This window comes from Strix aluco, chromosome 18 (genome assembly GCF_031877795.1).
Source record: "Strix aluco isolate bStrAlu1 chromosome 18, bStrAlu1.hap1, whole genome shotgun sequence".
Taxonomy (NCBI): Eukaryota; Metazoa; Chordata; class Aves; order Strigiformes; family Strigidae; genus Strix; species Strix aluco.
Window position 1 is genome coordinate 4,819,409 of NC_133948.1, and position 20,512 is coordinate 4,839,920.

Genomic DNA, 20,512 nt, shown 5'->3' on the forward strand with positions numbered 1-20,512 from the left:
CACAGTATTCAGGGATTTTAATTTGGTTGTAAAAACTTGCTCTAGGCACTACCTCAGATGACAAAGTCCGGGAGTGTTTTGGCGTTTTTTTTGTAATCTTATTTTATCTTTTCATGCATTTCCTATTTTTCCTTTCCCCTTAACTGTAAGGACACAGAGGAAACAGGCTGCAAAGGCACTGCTTGATTCTTGCTTATATGAATTGACAGGCATTGAGTTTGAGTAAGATCATAAAGACTTCTGCCTCCACAGCTTGAAACGGTCATTCAGATTAAAAGAGGGGTTACAAATGGCGGGGTTTGAACGTGGCAAGCTCGAAGGTGTCCGTAAGGAGCCCTTGTGGCAAGAAGTTGCCGGGGAGGGGTGTTCAGGGTGGGCATTTCCACAAGCCAGGTGTGGGTGGCATGTCTCCACTGCCCCTGGAGGGATGCCCCCACTGTCCCCAGCCAAGGCTGTGGCCACCTGGGTCCGTGCTGCTGGCTCGGCCCAGCGTTTCGCTGGGGCTGTGGTGAAGAGCTGGACACTGAGCACAGGAGTGAGACACAGCAGGGCTTTGCTTTGGGACTGGAGTTGTTGAATTGCAGCAGATGCTTTGCTGCTACACAACAATTTGTAATTAAAACACAACTTGCCATCCTGATTAGATGAAGCAGTTAAATTCATTTGCAATATTTTTTCCCCCTGCATTGTGTAATTAGCAACATATGATGCTTACATTAGCTCAATTAAAAGTTATAATGATTAATTTGCACATCAAAGCCTCCCCATGAATCAACGGGTACATCACACCGGAGCGAGCTCAATTACAGTGTGGTTGTGTGAAGTGCCCGCATGAACGTGTCCCCCCGCCCGCTCCTGTGGCGTGACGGCAGCGGTGTGATGGATGCTCCAGTGCAGTGCTTCCCGGTGTTTCTGGAAGTCAGCCTTGTTGGTGTGCCTTGAGTCGCTCGATAGACACTTGCCCGTTGATGCTTGCCAGGATGTGGCAGTTCCTTCCTTCCATCTGAGTTGGGGTGATGCATCCCAAAGCACCTGACTGACCGTGCACCTCTGAACACTTAGAAGTGATAATGTTAAGGTTACTGGTGGTTCTTGTTGTTGCCTTGTGAATGTAAGCATCGTTCTAAAGTGTTTTGGCCAAATTCTGAATGTTTTAACGAGGTTAATCTTTGATTAACATGAGCTTTGCCTGAAGGCTTTGTAAGTCAGACCGTGGCTCTAACTAGTAAAGAACCTCATTTAAGCAAGCCAAAACCAACAGGAGAACTACTATAAGCTAATTATAATGAATTTTTTTTTTCTTATGTAGTCATAATATTGTCTTTCTTTCCACCTTCTGCTGAGCTGTGAAAATATTCTGCAAAATGATATTTTTGAGTTGATGGAAAAGTACACCCCTGTCAACAATATTTTTCTATTGCTCATCAGAGACAGGCTTCATAACAAAAGAGATCCATGTTGGAAAAGTACATCAGCTGCAAACAGTTTATTCAAAGTCTTCTCAAATAGCAGGGACGGTTTATGAGTTCCTGCTCCATCTGAAGATGAAATGCAGAATGTGGCTTCTAATCTTTCAGAGAAGTGGACAGGGCAGCTCGTAATAATGTATTGCCATTTTCACAAAAGATGGATTTTATATTAAAGGTTCCAGTGGAAAAAGGTCTGGAGGTGTTAAAATATTTATATATTGTTTAAGTTACTGTATGAGGGTGCCTTTTCCTTCCCTAGAGCACTGTGGGGGTTGTGGGCACATAAGCGAGTGGGAAATGAGCTCCCACCTTTTTTGGTCCGCGTATGTGTCTGTGTACATACATGCACGTGTGTGCACCGATGTTAAATTGGTAGGGTGTTAAATGTTTCACTTCTCCAACCATCAATTTCAATTGAATTTCATAAGCCATTAAAGTTCTCCGCTGCTTCCTTTGCTGTTCCAGTTACGTGAGCTCCAGCCATTTAGCTGCAGGTCCTGGGGCGTGATTGCTCTGTGGAGCAGCAAAAGTAAATTGGTTCCTGATGTAGAATCTTTTTTTTATATATATATATATATATTTTTTTTTTTAATGTCTCTAACTCACTGTGAGTGACGATGTTGGGCTGATGATGTGAATTTTCAAGCTTGGCTTTTTCTGGTCCACTTCTGGATCCCCCCCAACAGCATCTTTTTTAAAAAGCTTTTGTACCTACCTTGAATAGCAAAGTCTTATTTGTAGAGGAAGAGGATTTCTTTTGTTGCTTATGTATTTATCTTTAGAATCAAGGTGGAAAGATTTGACTGGGGTTTTGGGTTTTCTCCCTGTAGATTTGAAATGTTTATGAGAATGATACTTATTTGGATCAAAGATCTCTGGCAACCCTGACTTTGTGTCAGTACTGGCAGCATGACAAATAATGTACAAGCTATCATTTCCCCTTCTTCCACTTTTATTCTCAGGATAAATGAATGGTTATGATCTCTGTGCTAAAAAATAATTGGTTGTGGCCCTTACAAAAAAAAAAATTAAAATCCATAACACCCTTTGAATAGATGATTTAATCTTTTCTGTTGGTTTGTGTTTTGCACTGGTGAGTGAGTGTCTTTGCTGCCAGTCTAAAGCTAAACTTGACAAAGTTTATGTGGAGGCTGAGCGGGTTGAGTCTGTGGGAAGGAAAACTTGATAAATAATTTTACTGCTTTAGAAAGCAGTTCCCACGGCGGGAGCTGAGCAGCGGGGATGCAGCAGGGCCATGCTGCTGTGGTCCGCTGGTAGAAATGTTTTGCACAGCATAAAGCTAAAGAATTTGCCAAAATACAGAATGAATGGAAAAAAGAGTAATTTTCATTTGCCATGTGATTTAAAATAGCTCAAGCATCTTCTAAAATGGGCGTGAGCGGCTGCTGAGACCTGCTGGGCAGGAGTTCACTGCTGCGTGTTCCTCCTCCAGCTGCCTCTGGGGGTTGATGAACAGAGGGAGGTGTCCACTGGTGCTTTGCTGGGATTTCTCTTTCTTTTCTTGCTTTTATGGCAGTGGATGTGAGGGTGAACTGCTGTATTTGACATCTCCTGTCCCCTAACAGTCAAATGGTGCTGTGCAACTGGCCGGCTTGGGTCTGCAATGGCTGCATGGGGGGTCCGAGCTGGCAGCCCAGCCCAAGTCCTGTGCACTCCACCTTCCCGGGGCATTAACCTGCTGTCGTTTCCAGCAAGGCCAGGCATAAAAGATTAGGCTGGGCCTGTACCCCTTGTTTGGGGATAACTGCAGTGGTTTCATTCCTTTTTTTTTTAATGCTGCTAATTGGTGCTCTCAGCCTCAACTCCACCTTAATGAAAGCTGCTGCCTGGGAATCAGTGTGAACAGTTATGGAAGTTTGTTTAAATGCTTAAATCCATTGTACTTTTCTCTTTATCTGCTTATTCCTTCCAAAAGGATAAATACGCCCCGAGTCCCCACCTGCCCAGGACAAATGCTTGCCCTGAACCCTGCAGTGAGGCTCCAGGCACCTCCGCAGCAGAGGGGGTAGATGGGGGCTAGCACTAACGCCACGAGGAAGCCCGGCCCCGCTGCACCCCTTGTGCTGAGGAAGCACCACGTTCAGTCTGTTTGCTCCGTATTCCAGATGGGGCCTTTGGATGCCAGGATGGCCATTGGTAGAGCATCCAACTTCCCTCCTGCCCAGGGGAGGAGAGCATCCCTTCTCCTCTGACCTGCCCATCACAAGCATCAATTACTCAAGCCAGTGGCTCTGTTCAATCAGCAGGGCTGCTAATTGGTGCCTGCTATGGTCCTTGCTAACGCCATGGCTGCACCACTCATGTTGGTCTGTCCAGCAGGACGGTTGGTGCCTGTCCCTCTATACTCTATGGTGGGGACACTGCACTTGCACAGAGGCAGAGAAGGTTTAAGCTGTGTCTGTGCTAAAAGCAAAGAAAAAGGGTCACTTGATGGGTTTTCCCATCATGGCTGTTGGCTGCAGCCATACATTCCCCAGGTTTGGAGATCCGTTCCCGGTGGTCCTGGAGGGCATTTGGGTGAGGGCTCGTGATTTCTTCTGAGATGGAGAAGCACCATCCAGTTGGATGTACACTCTTGCAAGCCAGGCCAATTAATTCTGCTCCGGGCATTGAGCCAGCGATGGTAGGAAGCAGTGATGAATAGCCAGGCTGTCGCTTCCTCCTCCGAGAGAGCATTTTGGGAGCTCAGGAGCCTCTGCGGTGGGTGTGTTTCCGGAACGGTTTGCAGCTTGTTTCTGTTGGTGAGACACAGAGCTGGCGAAGGTGCTGCTTCCATGAAGTATCCTCTGAGGGTAATGAGTGAAGTTGGTTTTAAATGCCTCTTTAAAAGCTGGCTCTCCACCAAATTCATCGTGCAGTTACTGAGTTGCGAGACCCCAGGGTGGTGACTCGGTGCCCTTGGGATGGTGTGGTTTGGGATTTTTTTCTGAAAGCCTCATCTGGTGCTTGCTCAGGGGTCACCGATGGGAATCCTGTGCCAGCCAGTGGTGTCCAGAGGTTGTCACCTCGTGGTGGCCTTGCCTGGGCTCATCCAAAATGAGCTGCAGGTCCTCGAACAGGTGTGCAGATCTCCATTAGCTGTTGGCAGCTTTAATCGGAAAAACTGGATCGAGCATCAGCTTATCGTCTTATCTCAGGAGGTGGTCGGTTCAGGCTGATGATGAGGGACAGATCTATGTTGTCTCTCACCTTTTACCTACAGTTTTTCACTGGCAGGAAATGCAAAACCCTTCCTATGGTGTTGGGGGGATCTTTGGGGCTCACGGATTTCCACCCTCCACCCCCCCTTGTTTTAAGGCAGGCAACGTGCTTCTTTGAGAGCATGTTCACTCAGAAGCCTTTCAGGTAGGGATTTCCAAGGTGCTGGGTGGATGATTCTCTAACTTTTTGTCTGCAGGCAAAAAAAGTGATTCTGAATGCTGCTGGTGAGACGAGGCATCCAGGCAGAAATGCAACCCCCTCCCAAAAAAAAGAATTAAAAAAATGGTTGTGTTTGTATGGAGGTATAATTGTCCAGGCTGTCTCAGTGGTTGCAAATGACTCCAAGTACATGGTGCTTCAAAGCCAAGAGAGTGCCCAGGGCCTCCTGAGTATGGCTGTGAAAGTAAAGCAAGTGCTTGTGTTTAAAGAACAACATGGGGTATTGTTTATTTTTGCTCCTAATTAGAGGGAGATGCGAGTGGTCTAATTCCAGTATTTTAAGAGCAACATTCAGCCAAAATGATGGACAGGGAAGATGAGAAGAGACTGCTACAAGCCAAAAGCAGCAAACCCATGAAGCAGAGCTAGAGACAGCTTTAAAGCTATGAACATAATTGCCCGAGGAGTCTGCCAAGGAACCAGATGCTGTAAACGAAAGAATAACTTCCATGGCTTGGCATCTGCCTGCGATCCAGGGAGAGGAGGAGGAGCAGGGGAACCGCATGGAGGGCTGGGAGACAGTTGGTCCAGCTGCAAAACGGGTACTTTCAAAAATATTTGGTCTGTACTGGTATCTTTGTATGGAGGAGAGTGAACCTGTTGGAAAGAGGAGAGGTGACGGTCAATGCGCCTGTCTTCTGGGCTGTTTGACCCTATTCTGCGTGTTTGGTGTCAGCGTTACGTGGTTGTTCAGCTGCTGGGAAGATCTGGGTGCTGCAGCAGCTTGAGAGGTGGTAGTAAATGAGGAAGCTGTGGCTGGGTTGAATTCTGGATGTTTTTGGGACCCATTTCTGACCAGAACCCTACGGAGCGGTCTGTTTGCTATGCATGGTCAAGCTTGATTGATTTTTTTGAAATAAGTGGATACACGTGACTTGTCTGAGGTCAAATCACACTTGGCAGCGCTCTAGTTTTGAAAAACAAACTGGAAAGTTCCTGTTATTTTTCTCCCCAATTTATTTTTACAATTATTGTTAAAATAATTGCAGTCCTAGCAAAGGTAAACAGCTGGGTTTGACATAATCAGTACATAAACAATATCCATCATTTACATGGTATAAAACCTGTGCAACACAACATATTACCGAGGCTGCATCTTAAGGAAAAAATCAAGAGCCTTTATGGGAAGGGGAGCAGAAAATCAGCCGGGGTTCTCCTTCTGCATTGAGTACATGTGGATAACGGCCTCAGTGTTTGCTGCAACGACGCAGTCTCCTTTCTGCTTGCGCTTGAACCAAACACCCCAGAAAAAAGTGATAATAACAGTGCTGCGCATGGGGCATCTTCAGAAAGCTGTGCGGGCGGTGCTGCCCGGTGTGCATAAACATAATGTGCCTTTTGCAGCTGGGGAAATCAAGGCAGGGAGCAGTAATTAGAGGTAATAGGGGAAGTTCATGCAATTTCAGGCAAGGACAAGGAGGATAGCGCTGTTTTTCAAGCCAGGGAAAGGAGGGAGAGCTTTGTTCATAGGTTAGGCATATTTTTACTATTTTAATAGCCTTTTGTTTTCTGCTCTTCTTTCTAATCAGTCGAGAAGAGGTTCAACATGCTCCTTAGGTGCACAGGGATCAGATAGAGATGTGAGTGGGATGGAGGGCTTGGGGCTGGGGAGCATCCCTGGCATGCTGAGGAGCCTGGCAGGGAGTGGGGGGAAGTGGATGCGGCTGGGGGTGAATTCAGCCCCTGCCTCCGCACGCTTGTGGCAACCTGCTGCATGTGCATCTGTGCCTGTAGTAGTTGGGGATGTTTTGCCTCGAAATAACAAAGTGTTTTTGCAAGGAGGGGCGGGGGGAGGTCTCTGTGCATTGCCGCAGCTCGGGGACACAGTCATGTGCAAGTCAAATAGCCACATCATGTTGAGTGCTGAATGACTCTGCTTATTAATATAATAAACCAGAGGAACATGCTGTCATGACAGTCTCTGCAGTGAGAATCCGGGGGGTTATTTTAACCAAGGCGGCATTAAATCTTTCTGTCTCCTGAAAATTGCACCCTGGAGATCTGGGCTGTAGGGTAAGAGGGTAGGAACATTTAACAAGGGCTTGCAGGAGTTTTTATGCATATTGTGATCTCCAGAACAGTGCTTTGCTGTCTGAGGTTTTTATATCTTGCTCATCTCTATAGTTAAGTTCCTCAGACATGATAAGGAGCAAAGCACTCTTTCTTGCTCTTTTATTTTTTTTTTTGTTTTAATTTTCCTTCTTTTCTTAGTTTCAAGATGAAAATTTCTCTGCTGTAGCACTGATACAAGACCTTTCCTTCAGATGTACTATGTGAAAACATGCTGTCATCCTCTGCTTCTGAAGCTGGGAAGTGTGTGTATGTATGTTCTATATATACACATACACACTACAGAGAGATACATGTGTGTATATAGAGATTTTTTTTTTTTTCAGATAAAACAGGCCTTTCTTTCATCTTTAACAAAAACTGAGTGTTTGTTAGGTGATGGAAGATCAAATCTGCCCTGGGGTCCCCTGATGGGCTCACAGCCCCAATCTGCTATGATCGATTCAAGGGCAATAGCACTTCTCTCCAGCACCCCTGACACCAGGATTTTGGTCAGTGAGCACACAGGTGGGTTCACCAAACCCTTGGAGAAGACCTGACATGGGGTTAGTTAATGCCCACAGCCTGGCTGCCTCCCTCAGAGCCTGGGAAGTCTCTGAGCCCACAGAGGGACCTTTGTGGCTCCAGATGGCCCCAGCTGAGGGGCTGCCCACTGTGGACTGGGCTTTCCAAGAGGCTCTGGTCCCTGCTAGGGAGAGAGATAAAAATGCAAAAGGCAAATCTCTGAGAGAACAAGTTGAGGGGAGTCCCTGCAGGTTCCTCTGAAGTATTTTGCATTGTCCACATGCCTAACGCCAAGCACATTGGGCTGGTCTGTGTTGCTTTATTCCCAAGTGGAGCTGGAGCACCTTGGAACTGAGGGCTTACCTTTGCCAGCCTCTGGTGAAAAATGCACCTGAATCTTTCTGTATTTCCTAGAGGTTGGCTCGACAAGGCAGCAGCTTTCTCTGTTCTTTTTCTCATTGTGTAGAGATGTTCAGTGCATTGTCTGAAATAACTTTTTTGCCTCATCAGGGAGGTTCCTTGAGGCTGTAATTGACTCTTTCTCTCTTTCAAGCAATGGCGTTTTACCTGGGAAAGCAGCCAGTCGGTATTTTCAGCACAGTAGAATTCTGCCTTGCATTAAAAGGAGGTGGTTCCAGATTCTCCTTGGGTTTTTTTCCCCTTACGATGATCTCATTTTACTTTATACCCTCTCTACCATCCTGTCCACAGTCTCTCTAGCTCCTTCTTAGAAACACTCCCATTAGATGGGCACTTCTTTAGTTTCATTGAAACAGCACCTGCAGGACCAACAGATGAATAACCTGGAGTCCTCAGCTGCATCATGATGGGCAGCTGAAATCTCCTTTAAGTGACCCTGAAATGAGGGCTGAATTATTACTGATGTTTTTTTCTTTTCAGTGAGGATGTGTGATAGTACTGAAGGTAAATTGAAAGTGAAGAAGATGCTGGATACTGGCAAGAAATCTGAAGAGGCCAGGAGAGAAGAATTTCCAAAGCAGAAACAAACTGTTCTTCGTTCTTAGTTTTTCATGCCAATTTAACGTATTCATGAAAATTGCCTCAATTTAACTTCAGGGGAGAACAGAAGCTACAGGGTTGGTGTAGCTGAAAGGCTGCATCCTGTTTTAGTAAGTTTGCTATACTTTCACCAAGAGGTTTTTTTTTTTTAATGGTACTTTCTACCGGCACTTTTCCACACCTGGTTCTCTTTAAAAAGCGCTCTGCAGACTGCAGGAAAAAGATGCTAAGTACAGTTATCCCTGTTTTGCAGGTAGAGGGAACTGGCAGAGATGGGCAGTAACTTTGGTCCCTGCCAGAGCCAGGAACAGAGATGAGCCCTTAGGTCCCACATCCCGTATGGTGCAACACCACACGCCCCTGCCTGGGAGTTGTCCTGGCAGCGTGCGACTGGAGCAGGGGGAGTAGAGCTGAGTCGGACATCCTGCTCGACTCAACCTCATTTTATGTGCCTGCCCTTGGGTACAGTGAATTACCTTCTGTGTGATGAGCAATGAAAGCAGTGGTGAATATTTTGGGTTATATATACCTTATATAGCTGGAGGCATGAAGCCTTGATAGACTTGGCTACTCGTCTGGCCTCTCTTGCCAGTTAACTAATCTGGGGTTGAATATCTCCACCCCTCTGGGCATTGGTTTTCCTGTCTAGCGCTCTCCCTCCTCATCATTTCTCCATCATTAATCTGCCCACATCCAGGTGGGATTTAAGAAGTACTCGCTTGGCTTTACACGATGGAACTAACCGGTTCCGCTCAGGTCATCGAGGTACATAAAAATGCACTAGGAGTCTGGAGATGCTGCTGGTTTTACTGTTTCCTTTGCAGGGTCCGTGCAGCCACCCAGCAAGTCAGTGTTAGTCACTGATCTCTCTCCAGGACAGTCTTGCTTGGACTCACAGGGGTGGGAGATCAGTTGGCATCTGGAGTTATTAAGAATGTACTCTGAGATATCTTGTTAATGTAGCACCACCACCTCTGCCTATCCACCTCCAGCAGCTGCACAAAGTGAAGGTCCAGGACCACATGGGCACAAGCCGGATTTGTTTTCCAGGAGGTTTTGATGCTTGAAATGCAGGGACAGAGTTTCCCGCCTAGTACCTGGTAGAACGTGATCCTCTGCAATAAATGAGCGACGCTGCCTTGTGTTCTGCTTCGGAAAGGGCTTCAAGGAGTTTTATTGTGTAACTTGTGCTGTGCCTCTTGTGTACAAGCTGGAGACTTTAGTTTCTGGGTCTACATCCTCCTCTAAATTTAAAAAAAGTCCTTAGGAAAAAGAGTAATACACTGTCAAATTTTCATAGTTTCCTTTGCATAAGTGTGGCCTTGTTGGGGTGATCACAATACTGATAGGCACAGATCCTGCAGCGTGCTTAAGTAGAGGCATAAAAGTTTGCAGGATATGGGCTGTAGATGTTCAGGTCTTGCAGCCCAAAGGCATTCCTTTCCTGTCTTTGCAAATGTTTCTGATGCTGTATAAATACTGTCTTTGAGGTTTACTGGCAGCTAACATTATTGCATGCTTTCATTTAAAGCAAAATCAGAGTGCCTGTTTCATATCTCTAAGAGAATTATGAAAGCCCTCTTTGCAGCATTGCAAACAAATGGAGATTGACAGTTATTAGTTTATGATCTAACTGCTCTGACAGTGTTTGACGCAGAGGGATTTTCAGTCATTGACTATGAGGTGTCCCTTGTACGTGCTTGAGAGGGATGCTGAATCTGGCATACCTTTGCTGACCATTTACTTGGCCCCTGTTGGGGACCTTTAGGTCCCGGGGGGGGTGAAGGTACTGGTGCTGAGTAAACTGGGCAGGTCGCCGGGCAGAAACCTGCTCTTTGCAGCAGATGCTGAAAAGGGGCTGTAGAAGCTGTTTTTTCTTCCATGCCCTTGTTTGTGGGTATTTGGGAGCAATATAGAAACTGAAGATTATTATGCACATTTGCAGGTCACTTTTAGTAATAATCGGCATGAATTTAGCACCTAATAAATGTCTAATAAATCTGAGTTAAATCTTTAATTGAAGGGCTTAATGTGAAGAGTAGCAACAAAAAAACCAGACCAACCTGTTTGGTTGCTATTGCTCTGCTGTTCACTGTCTCTGCTGCGTGAGGCAATTACTGCAGGTCATAATAGCTCATTTTATCTAAGTATAAGCAGCATCGCTGCTGGAGTAAGGGTTCAGGCAGCACAGGTCCCTCTCTGCCCCGTTTGCAGGTACAGCGTGGGCCACTTCTTGCATCCCAGAGCAGCGCTCTAAAGCCCTGCCCGTCGTGTCTGGCATATGGCATTGCAGCCCTTAAATATGATGGCTTTCATTTGTCACAGCTGTCAGTGATTTGAATGAACCTCTGGCACTGTTAATCCATCCTGAGTGGAGATCCCAGCAAAGCTTTCTGGTAGTCGGGAGAAGTTTACTCTCTGCTGATACTTTGCAACAGCAAAGAGACAAGTATGTTATTGTTCACAAATGACTGTGGATGTGCCCAAGCACTCAGATTGCCAGTGCAGGCTGCTTTTTGGGACAACAGTAAGCTTTGCAGTGAAGTCACTGGGACACTGGCGGGGAAAGCAAGGCATCACCTTGGTTAATTAACCAGCACCATCCGCTTCCTGCGATGCTATGGCGAATTGGGAGTTAAAGTTTTGTAAATCACATATAATAAGCACCCTGCCTTTTCTATATTTTGCATGCAGATAGTGCTCCTGCTTCTTGTCGTCAGTATTTTGATTGCTGTCGAAATCTCCCTCCTCCCTGGGTGTAGGCAGCAGCGTAAGGATGGGCATGCATGGGCTATATTGCTAAGCAACACTGCCAGAGCGCTGCGTACCCCAGGTGCTGTCATTACCACACATCCATTTTGCATCGTCCACTGCCTCAGTGCTGCGCTTCCTTCATTTCGATCTTGCAGCCCTGTCGATATCATTGATTAGGGGAGATTACAGTGATCGTAAAGTTAAGCAGAAAATGGCATTGCCTGTTGCTGGTGGGAGGCTGACGGCACAGGAATGCTGTTCGCAGGGAATTGATGCTCATGGCTATTGATTGGGAAACACTTTGCATTGCATTGAATGTCAGTCTAGTTAGTTCATAAATTTATGGATGTCATTCTGCATTTGGCACAAACTTACCTGCTTTCTGTGTCATTTTGTCTGGAAAGTTTGTCTAAAATGGCAACGTGATCCGGTACGAACAGAATGGAGATAAGGGAATAAAATACTAGCTTTATTATTTGCATTTACATCTCGAAGAGCAGTGTTTACCATACCTCTGTTTTTCTAATATTACTTTTTAACATGATTTGAAGCCCAGGGAGAGTCATTACATGTCGATATAATGATATTGGTACAATATTGGTATTTGGAGATGGCTGTCACATAACTTTAGTTTTCCATGCACAAGTGCATAGTAAATACAGAGCATTTATTTAATGCTTTGGGGACAATTTTAAGTCTTTCAAATATATGCTGGGTAATTGAAAACAAATGTTAGCTTCTCTTTAATAGTGCTTCACAGTAGTCACAGTGCAGTGTGACTGAGTTTTCATTTTAGTATTCTTTGGAGACATTTGAAGTATGTGGCTTCTTAAATCTGAGCTGACTTTAGAGCATGGGGATCACTCTCTGTAAAACACACTATTGCAGCATTTGGAGGAGAGTCCGCAGTGAGCGGTGTTTGCCCCTCTGGATGACACCTGGCCTGTTCAAAGTGGATGCACTCCTTGCAGCTGACCAACTTTCTGGGCTGCAATTTGGTAAAAACCGTGGTAACAGAGGCTCTTGTGTGGCACCTCGCAGCTGGGAGGCAGTTGCTCCACGCAGCTTTGGGAGTGTTGTGAGCCGTGGCAGCACGGGGTCTCATTGTGCCCCCTCAGGGCTCTTTGTGGGCCAGATCCAGCCCATGGGGTGCTGCATTTGTGTTTGCGTTTTGCGAGCAGCGAGGCTTGCTCAGAGGAGCTGACCTGCATTCGGAGCAAGACTTGAGCTGCTGAGTCAGCAGTGATCCTGTATGCCACGTCCCCAAGGGGCCAGCCGGCTCCAGGTGGATGCTCAGTGGTTTTGCTGTGGGGATGGGACTCAAGAGGCAGCTTGGCTTGGCTCTGCAGTGAAGGCCCATCCCTAGATTGCCAAAGGTAAGCCAAGAGAGAGCGATGCCTTTTACTCCCTGCAGCGTGTTGAATTTGGACTGGTGATGCTGAGGAGCTGTGCCACATGTGGGATGTATCTTGTCTAACAATTAGTCATCTAAAAAGGGTGTTTTGGTTCTCTGTTTAATTGCTGCAGAGGAGTCGGCCACTTCAGAGGTAATTTGTCCTGCTTTGACCCACGTACTTGTACAGGGGAGCGGGCTCCCTTGTCCTGCTGGGTGGCGAGGGGCACGTGCGGGCACAGCCATGGGGTTGGTCTCTGACTGGGTGGGGTTTTCTGCCCTGTGTGTGCCCTCAGCCATCCCTTGAGCTGAGAAGTATCGTCTTCTTCTGCTATGTCTTCATGGGAATGTTTCTGAGGTGGGGAAGGGACCGTCAAGCTCCCTATACCCTGTGCCACCATGGGAAGAGGAGCCAGCACACTCCTCTCCGAGGCACGGAGGTTTTGCTTTTAGCAGAATAAACCACCACTGAAGAATGGAACCTAATGAAGAGAATTTGAAATGCATTTACTCTTTGAATACTGAGTCTAAATATAGTGCTGTGGAGTTCAATATCTGTCTCTCCAAGACGTTCAGATCAAAGGTACCCATTTTGAGATTTTTATTTTTTCCTCTCATTTCTATCAGCCCGATGGCCTCCCCTGGGTGTTTAAATTCCAGTTGAGCTCCTTTGGATTTGTGAATCACTTCCAGTTACAAAGGCACTGTGGTGCAGTTGGGATGTGGGTAATTACGTTAGTGTTGGGCAGGGCAGAGTAAAGCCCACCTCGCCTCCCTCCTATTGTATCAGCTTTTGGTACTGTCTCAGGAATAATAATAATAATAGCAGCAATACAAGGGCCACTGTGAAAGCCAGGGGACCTGACTCAATGCATGCAGGTAAGAGAGAGGCTGAGGAGGTGGCAGTCCTTCCCAAGTGCTCCCCTGGCAAGTCTTTACTGTCCTCAGCCTTTTTTTTTTTTTTTTTTTCCTTCCCTTGATGAGCTGGGGCTGTGATGAAGCAGTGGCTTCTTTTGCGAGACAGGTATACCCAGAAAGGCCATTCTCATATGCTGTATAAAAATGGAAATTCATCCCTGAACATCCACATTCATTTGTAAAACAGTTAAGAAATGAAAACTGTCAACACCTGAGACTGAGAGTGCATCTGGCCCCCTGAAAGAGCTCAATTTTCCCTTTGCTGATCTGGGCTAGGTATATAAATGTGATCACCAAAACAGCTGCAGAGGTGCCCAGGCTCATTTCTGTTTGCATCCATCCACTGGAGACTTCTTTTTAAGGATTTTCTAGGCTCCTGAATTGTCATCTTATCATAAAAAGGGAAATAAATCCTTTTGTTTGCCCTGTGCAGCCGTTCTCCACAGATCTATACCAGTATTGGAAAATTCTCTGCCTGACATGGTAAAGTTTGAAAACTAACTTAACCTGTGCCTTGCTGTGCATCCTTTTGAAAAGATGTGCTGAAGATTTGTTCTGTTTGTTCATTAAATAACACTAGCAGAGAAAAAAAAAATCTCATTCAAATGCGTTATTTTCTGAGAGTGACATATGCTGTTGACTCACACAAATATGTCTCCTCTGGAGAGTCCCTCGTGTAAGAAATCTCGGAGCACTTCATCTTCAGTCATTAATGAGATTTTTTTCTTTTAGCAGAGCTATTAAAAACTCTGATCTTAATTCTCCAAAAATACAAAAGATGTCAACTTATAGAAATCCAATATTTGATATGTTAATAACTGAATAGGTTATAAGAGGGGGAGCAAAAATTATAACCTGAGGAAATGCATTCTTTTCCTGGTGATGTTTCTTCCCTGGTTGCTGTTTATTACTATCCATGTTACCTTGGTAGCAGTTTCCAATGTATTCCTAGATAATAACATGCACGCAGTAATATGAAGCATGTATGGTATACAGGAACACATATAGTACATGCAAGTGTAATGAACTGTATGTCTGTCTGTCTTTTTCCTTCTGGTATTCCTGAGGCCATAAAGTCTTTAGAAGTAATTTGCTGACTTTCCTTATGCTGTCATGAGGGTGGTGTTTCTGTACCACTTCCAGGGCTTACCTTTGAGGGCTGTGTCCTGGCTTAGGGTGGCAAAAGTCACGGTCCTGGCTGTAGGAGCATTTTCCTGCATTTCAGCTGCATTTTTCCCTTTTATTTCAGCTGACGATTAGCAGCTGTTTGTGGCATGTGGCAATCAGATTTTACTTCCTATCTGAATTACAAGAGTATTCTCTATCAACAAAAAACTCATCTCGGGTGGTATGTGCTCAGTTTTGTCCTGCTTTTGGTCAGTCTTTGAAAAGATACTCTCAGTTGCCAGCTCAGATGTTTTAAATACTTCAGCAAAAATCATAGAATGGTTTGGGTTGGAAGGGACCTTAAAGATCACCTAGTTCCAACCCCCTGCCATGGGCAGGGACACCTTCCACTAGACCAGGTTGCCCAAAGCCCCGTCCAACCTGACCTTAAACACTGCCAGGGAGGGGGCAGCCACAGTTTCTCTGGGCAACCTGTGCCAGGGCCTCACCACCCTCACAGGGAAGAATTTCTTCTTTATATCTAATCTCAGTCTGCCCTCTTTCAGTTTAAAACTGTTACCCCTCATCCTATCCCTATACTCCCTGATGCAGAGTCCCTCCCCGGCTTTCCTGTGGCCCCTTTAAGTCCTGGGAGGCCACTCTCAGGTCTCCCTGGAGCCTTCTCTTCTCCAGCTGAACCCCCCCAACTCTCTCAGCCTGTCCTCACAGGGGAGGTGCTCCAGCCCTCCGAGCATCTTCGTGGCCTCCTCTGGACCCGCTCGAGCAGGTCTGTGTCCTTCTGATATTGGTGCCCCCAGAGCTGGACACAGCACTGCAGGGGGGGTCTCACAAGAGCAGAGTAGAGGGGGAGAATCCTCTCTCTTGCCCTGCTGCCCACGCTTCTCTTGATGCATCCCAGGACACGGTTGGCTTTCTGGGCTGTGAGTGCACATTGCTGGCTCACAGTCAGTTTTCCATCCATTAATATCCCCAAGTCCTTCTCCTTGGGGCTGCTCTCCATCCACTCCTCACCCAGCCTGTGTTTGTGCTTGGGATTGCTCCAACCCATGTGCAGGACCTTGCACTTGGCCTTGTTGAACTTCATGAGGTTTGCATGGTCCCACCTCTCCAGCCTGTCCAGGTCCCTCTGGATGGCCCCTCCCTTCCCTCCAGTGTGACGACTGCACCACACAGCTCGGTGTCATCAGGGAACTTTCTGAGGGTGCACTCGATCTTACTGTCCATGTCACCAGCAAAGATGTTAAACAGCACCAGTCCCAACACCCACCCCTGAGGATGCCACTCGTCACTGCTCTCCACTTGGACATCAAGCTGCTGACCACAACTCTTTGGGTGTGACCATCCAGCCAATTCCTCATCCACCAAGTGGTCCATCTGTCAAATCCACATCTATCCAGTTTAGAGACAAGGATGTCATGTGGAACAGTGTCAAATGCTTTGCACAGGTCTAGGTAGATGATGTCAGTTGCTCTTCCCTTGTCCACCAATGCTGTAACCCCATCGTAGAAGGCCACCACATTTGTCAGGCACGATTTGCCTTTAGTGAAGCCGTGTTGGTTGTCACCAACCACCTCCTTATTTTCCACGTGCCCTAGCATTGTTTCCAGGAGGATCTGCTTCATGATCTTGCTGGGCACAGAGGTGAGACTGATTGGCCTGTAGTTCCCTGGGGTCTTCTTTTTCTCCCTTTTTAAATATGGGGGTTGTGTTTCCCCTTTGCCAGTCCCCTTTTGCATTTCACTGGACTGCCACGACTTCTCAAATATGCTGGATAGTGGCTTAGCCACTTCATCTGCCAGTTTCCTCAGGTCCTATGGATACATCTCATCAGGTCCCCTGGACTTGTGCACCTTCAGGTTCCTTAAATGGTCTCAAACCTGATCTTCTCCTACAGTGGGTGGTTCTTCATTCTCCCAGTCCTTGTCTTTGACTTCTGCAACTTCAGCAGTGTGGCTGGAGAACTTGCTGGTGAAAACTGAAGCAAAAAAGTTAACGAGTGTTTCCTCCTTGGATCAATGTGTGGTGAAAGGCCCTGTCTGGAGGGATGGGGTGGGGCTTTGCTAAAATGGATTTATCTTGAAGCTGAAGCATTTCAAATCCTGACCCAAATAAATTTTTCTTCCCAATGAGATAGTTCCCCTCTCCTAGCAGAAGGAATTACCATTTCAGCTAGGCAATTTAGAGATATCTTAGGTGGTGGTGTCAGGCCTGTTCCACGCAGGGTCAGTTCAGCGTCATGATGATGGTTTTGAAGGTTCCAGTGGTGTTTATAGTGCTGTACTAAATTGAACAGAAAGTAGTTACAGCACGCAAATGGCAAAGGGCATAACAAAAGCTAAAATCCATTTCAAGTAGGTATGAAGTTCCAGTTAGGTATTTATTTGTGCTTACGTAGGAAATGCCATCACAGTGGTGACAATATGTCCCCCCAGTCCTCTGTACCTACCATGAGCCAACCCCTCCTGGCAGGGGGTGGTTCCTAGATATATCTGTGCTATTTTGTGATGCCACTTACAAGGACAGTGTTCTAATGAAGTTGGTGCTTTTTCCGCAGGAAGGACTCTTCATTGTACATCCAGCCTGACTTGCATTTCTCTGGTTGCCTGTGTCTCTAGTCTGCAGCCTGTATCTCTTGTTGTGTTGCCCAACTGATTCCTGTGACAGCGAGCAGGAGTTTGAGTCAAAGAAGAATGCAGAATCAGGTCTCTGGTGCAAATGAGCATTGGGTAGTTTGCTTTCTGGGATTAGTTAGGGATTAGTGGCTATTCTAGGAGCTTTTAGAGTTAGCTTCCTTTAAAACAAGTTTGTATGAAAATTGTTTTTTGTGGTGCAGTTTTATGGAAAGCAGAGAAAATAATAAATCAGACAGGCTCTGCTGAGGGAAGTCTTCTTTCCCTGCAGTCAAATATGGCAAAGTTTAGCTGCTGGTATCTCTCAGGATGGCTGCATAAGGACTGGATCTTTAAAAGCTTGTCTAGCTCTTTGGGAGTCAAGCTCAGTCCTGCCGGATGCTCATTTCCTTTTCTTTGCTACCAGAGGATCCTTGCAATGACTTCATGGATGCTCAAGTAAGTGTTTAACGTCTCTGACTTCAACTAGGTGTTTTGCCCTATTGAAGTCTGCTCCCATCGTGGGAAGAAGAGAGGGTGCTTATCGCTGAGTGGGAAAAGGAAAACATACCCATCTTCTGGCTTTGAATTGTGTTAGTTGATGTACGGGCTCGAGGGCACTGCCGTGCTGTGGTGGATATTTAGGAGAAAGCCATCTGTTTTCTGCAGGTTGCAATGAATGGGAAGTCTCTGGGCTTTTGATTTCAAGATGCTTTAGTTTGCTGCTCTTTGGGAGTTATGAAATACTGTACAAATGCTGGCAAATTAATGACTTGGAAAACAAGCTCTCATAAAGAAAATGTCTGGGTTTGGGAGACCTGCTTGGTGGCTAGGGAGAGTCCTGTGTTTTTTGCCAATGATTACGAAGGTGCTGGAATGGCTAATTTTGTGCTTTCCTCTGCAATATTTTATGACACGTTATATACTTGGCAGAACAAATCCGGTCACTGCCTTTACTATCTGCTTGTGCAACATGTAACTCTGGGGACTGGAGGGCAACATTTGAAATTTGCACAGAAATTGGAATTTAGCTGTGAGGATTCAAGACACTTATTTTGCTTGGATTATGTTCTTGTTTATCAGCATCGGGAGGTATTTGAGAGACCTAAAAATTGAATTCAAGGTTTTGCATTAAAAAAAAAATACTCTGTTCGAATGAGTTTTTCTTTGTGGAAGTTGGATATTGAGTATAGATCTGACTCCTGTGTCTGCAGAAAGAGGATAAAGGATAAACCAAGCTTATTCTTAAAAGGCACATAATAAAAAAAGAAATGACAGTTTAAAAAAAAGTCTATTGGACTGCTTTGAATCAACAACACTGAACTGGGAACTTCAGAAACTCTTTAGAACAGATTGTGCCTGCTTTCTTTTTATCTTCATAAAAACTAAAACTTAAAAAAAAAAAATAGCCGTCACTAATGAAAACACTGAGGCAACTATTAACTATCATTTTCGATTAAATCATCTAGCGAGGAGCCTGTGGGAGTTGGCTTGAAGAAGGATATTATTATTACATTGCTTTATAGCAATACCAATTTTTAACCACAGAATATGTTCTTTAGGCATTAAGTACTGGGGAGAGCAAAGAAAATGAAGATCCTGAATTACATAAAGCTGATGAAAATACATTTATGGGATGATCTTTCTCTGCTGGTGAGAGAGTAAATGCTAATTTACTCTTGCTGTCTAAACTGAGCTGGAGTAACAGGCACACCTATGGTGAATGTTATGACCTTTGTGTAGTGCTGCTGTGCTCCCTCCCAGAGCTGGTAGTGTTTCGTGGATCAACAAAGTACTTCCCATTTACATAAAGACTTTTAAACTCCTCTCTTGAATATATGATTCACTTCAGAGATGTGCAGTTGTCTAACAGAGCAATGGCTGTTGCAGTTAGTAATGTATTTTGAGATCTTTGAGATTGGAAGATGCTATCAAACTCTATGATGTCTGTTATTTTAATTTTATGTTCTGCTCTATACAGTCCTGAAGCCTAATATATCTTCTATTCTGCTAGAGGGAACTGGCTTCTTTTTAAGATTTTACAGGCTGTTTCTGTTGTGCAGTGGAATTCAAATTAGGAATTATTCTGTTCTATTCAGAAAAGAAAATTTTATGTTAGGATGGAAAGATAGGCAAGGTTCAGTGGCAATAAAATTGTGGGGTAACTGAATCTGTGGCAGTCCAACACCTGCTGTGAGGGCCTTTGCATACACATAATAGCTGGGATTTTCAGTCTGGGTCTTAAAGAATACAAGCCCACTTCATGTTATTTGGTGTCCCTTCTAAATAAAAAAGTTTATTTTCAGTCCTTGGGAGACATTCTCAGGGAACAAACTGGTTTAGTCAAACCTTGTCTTGATTTTTGCAAAGAAAAGTAAGGGATGGTTCCTGTTACGTGCTCAGGGCCCTGGTGTTCACTCGCAGCCTTTAGGGATGAGGGATACGTGCCTGACAGCGATGCATTGATGCATATTGATCTCAGAAAACTGATGAGGGGCCCAGACTTAAGTAGTCCATGTACATGGAAGCAGCTGCAGTCTTATCTCACAGCTTAATTGATTATTGAAGGCTTTTCTGGCTTGCAAGCCAGAATGAGTTCTTATTAGATTTGGCCTTTAATGGCAGCACAGTTACCTGAGGGCAGAACTGCAATGGTATGGCTCCTGAATGTTTACTGACTCCTCCCTTCTCTCCTTAATGCTGCTCAAGGTGACTGTCAAACCCACAGAAGGCTTTCCTAATGAAATGTAGAAACTGTGTAAATCTATCTTCTGCACACGGAAGTTTTTTTTTTTCCTCTGTTCTTTTTATCTCCTAGTAATTGTTCCCCCTAGGATCGGCTGCATGATATTAAAGAATCTTTTCTTGTTGTGCAATTAGTTTCAAAATGGCATATTCTGCTGGTGCATCAATCTTGTTCTGCAGAGGCAGGCGGCCATGGGCCAGGAAAGACCTTGGCACCGCTCCTGCAGGGACTCTTTTTGCCCTTGTAGACTCAGGTTTTTTTCAAAGCCTTGATGGTGAGGATGTGAGCCATGTGCCAGGTCTGCCTCCCAACCCACGTGAACATGTGTGCTTGGATGTTTACAGGTGACTCTTCATCTCCCATCTTCCCTGGGAAGTGCTGACATCCCCTGGGATGAAACCAGCAGCATTGAAAAAACTAAGGTCCAATAAAGTATTTAAGCACCAAAGTCCCATTAATG

The 20,512-nt window shown here is 45.4% G+C and overlaps 1 protein-coding gene across 1 annotated transcript in view; it reads left to right on the forward strand.

The window, feature by feature from the left end:
* TMEM132B (transmembrane protein 132B) overlaps nucleotides 1-20,512 on the forward strand; it is a 256,832-nt gene that overhangs the window by 12,203 nt on the left and 224,117 nt on the right. The window lies entirely within an intron of this gene.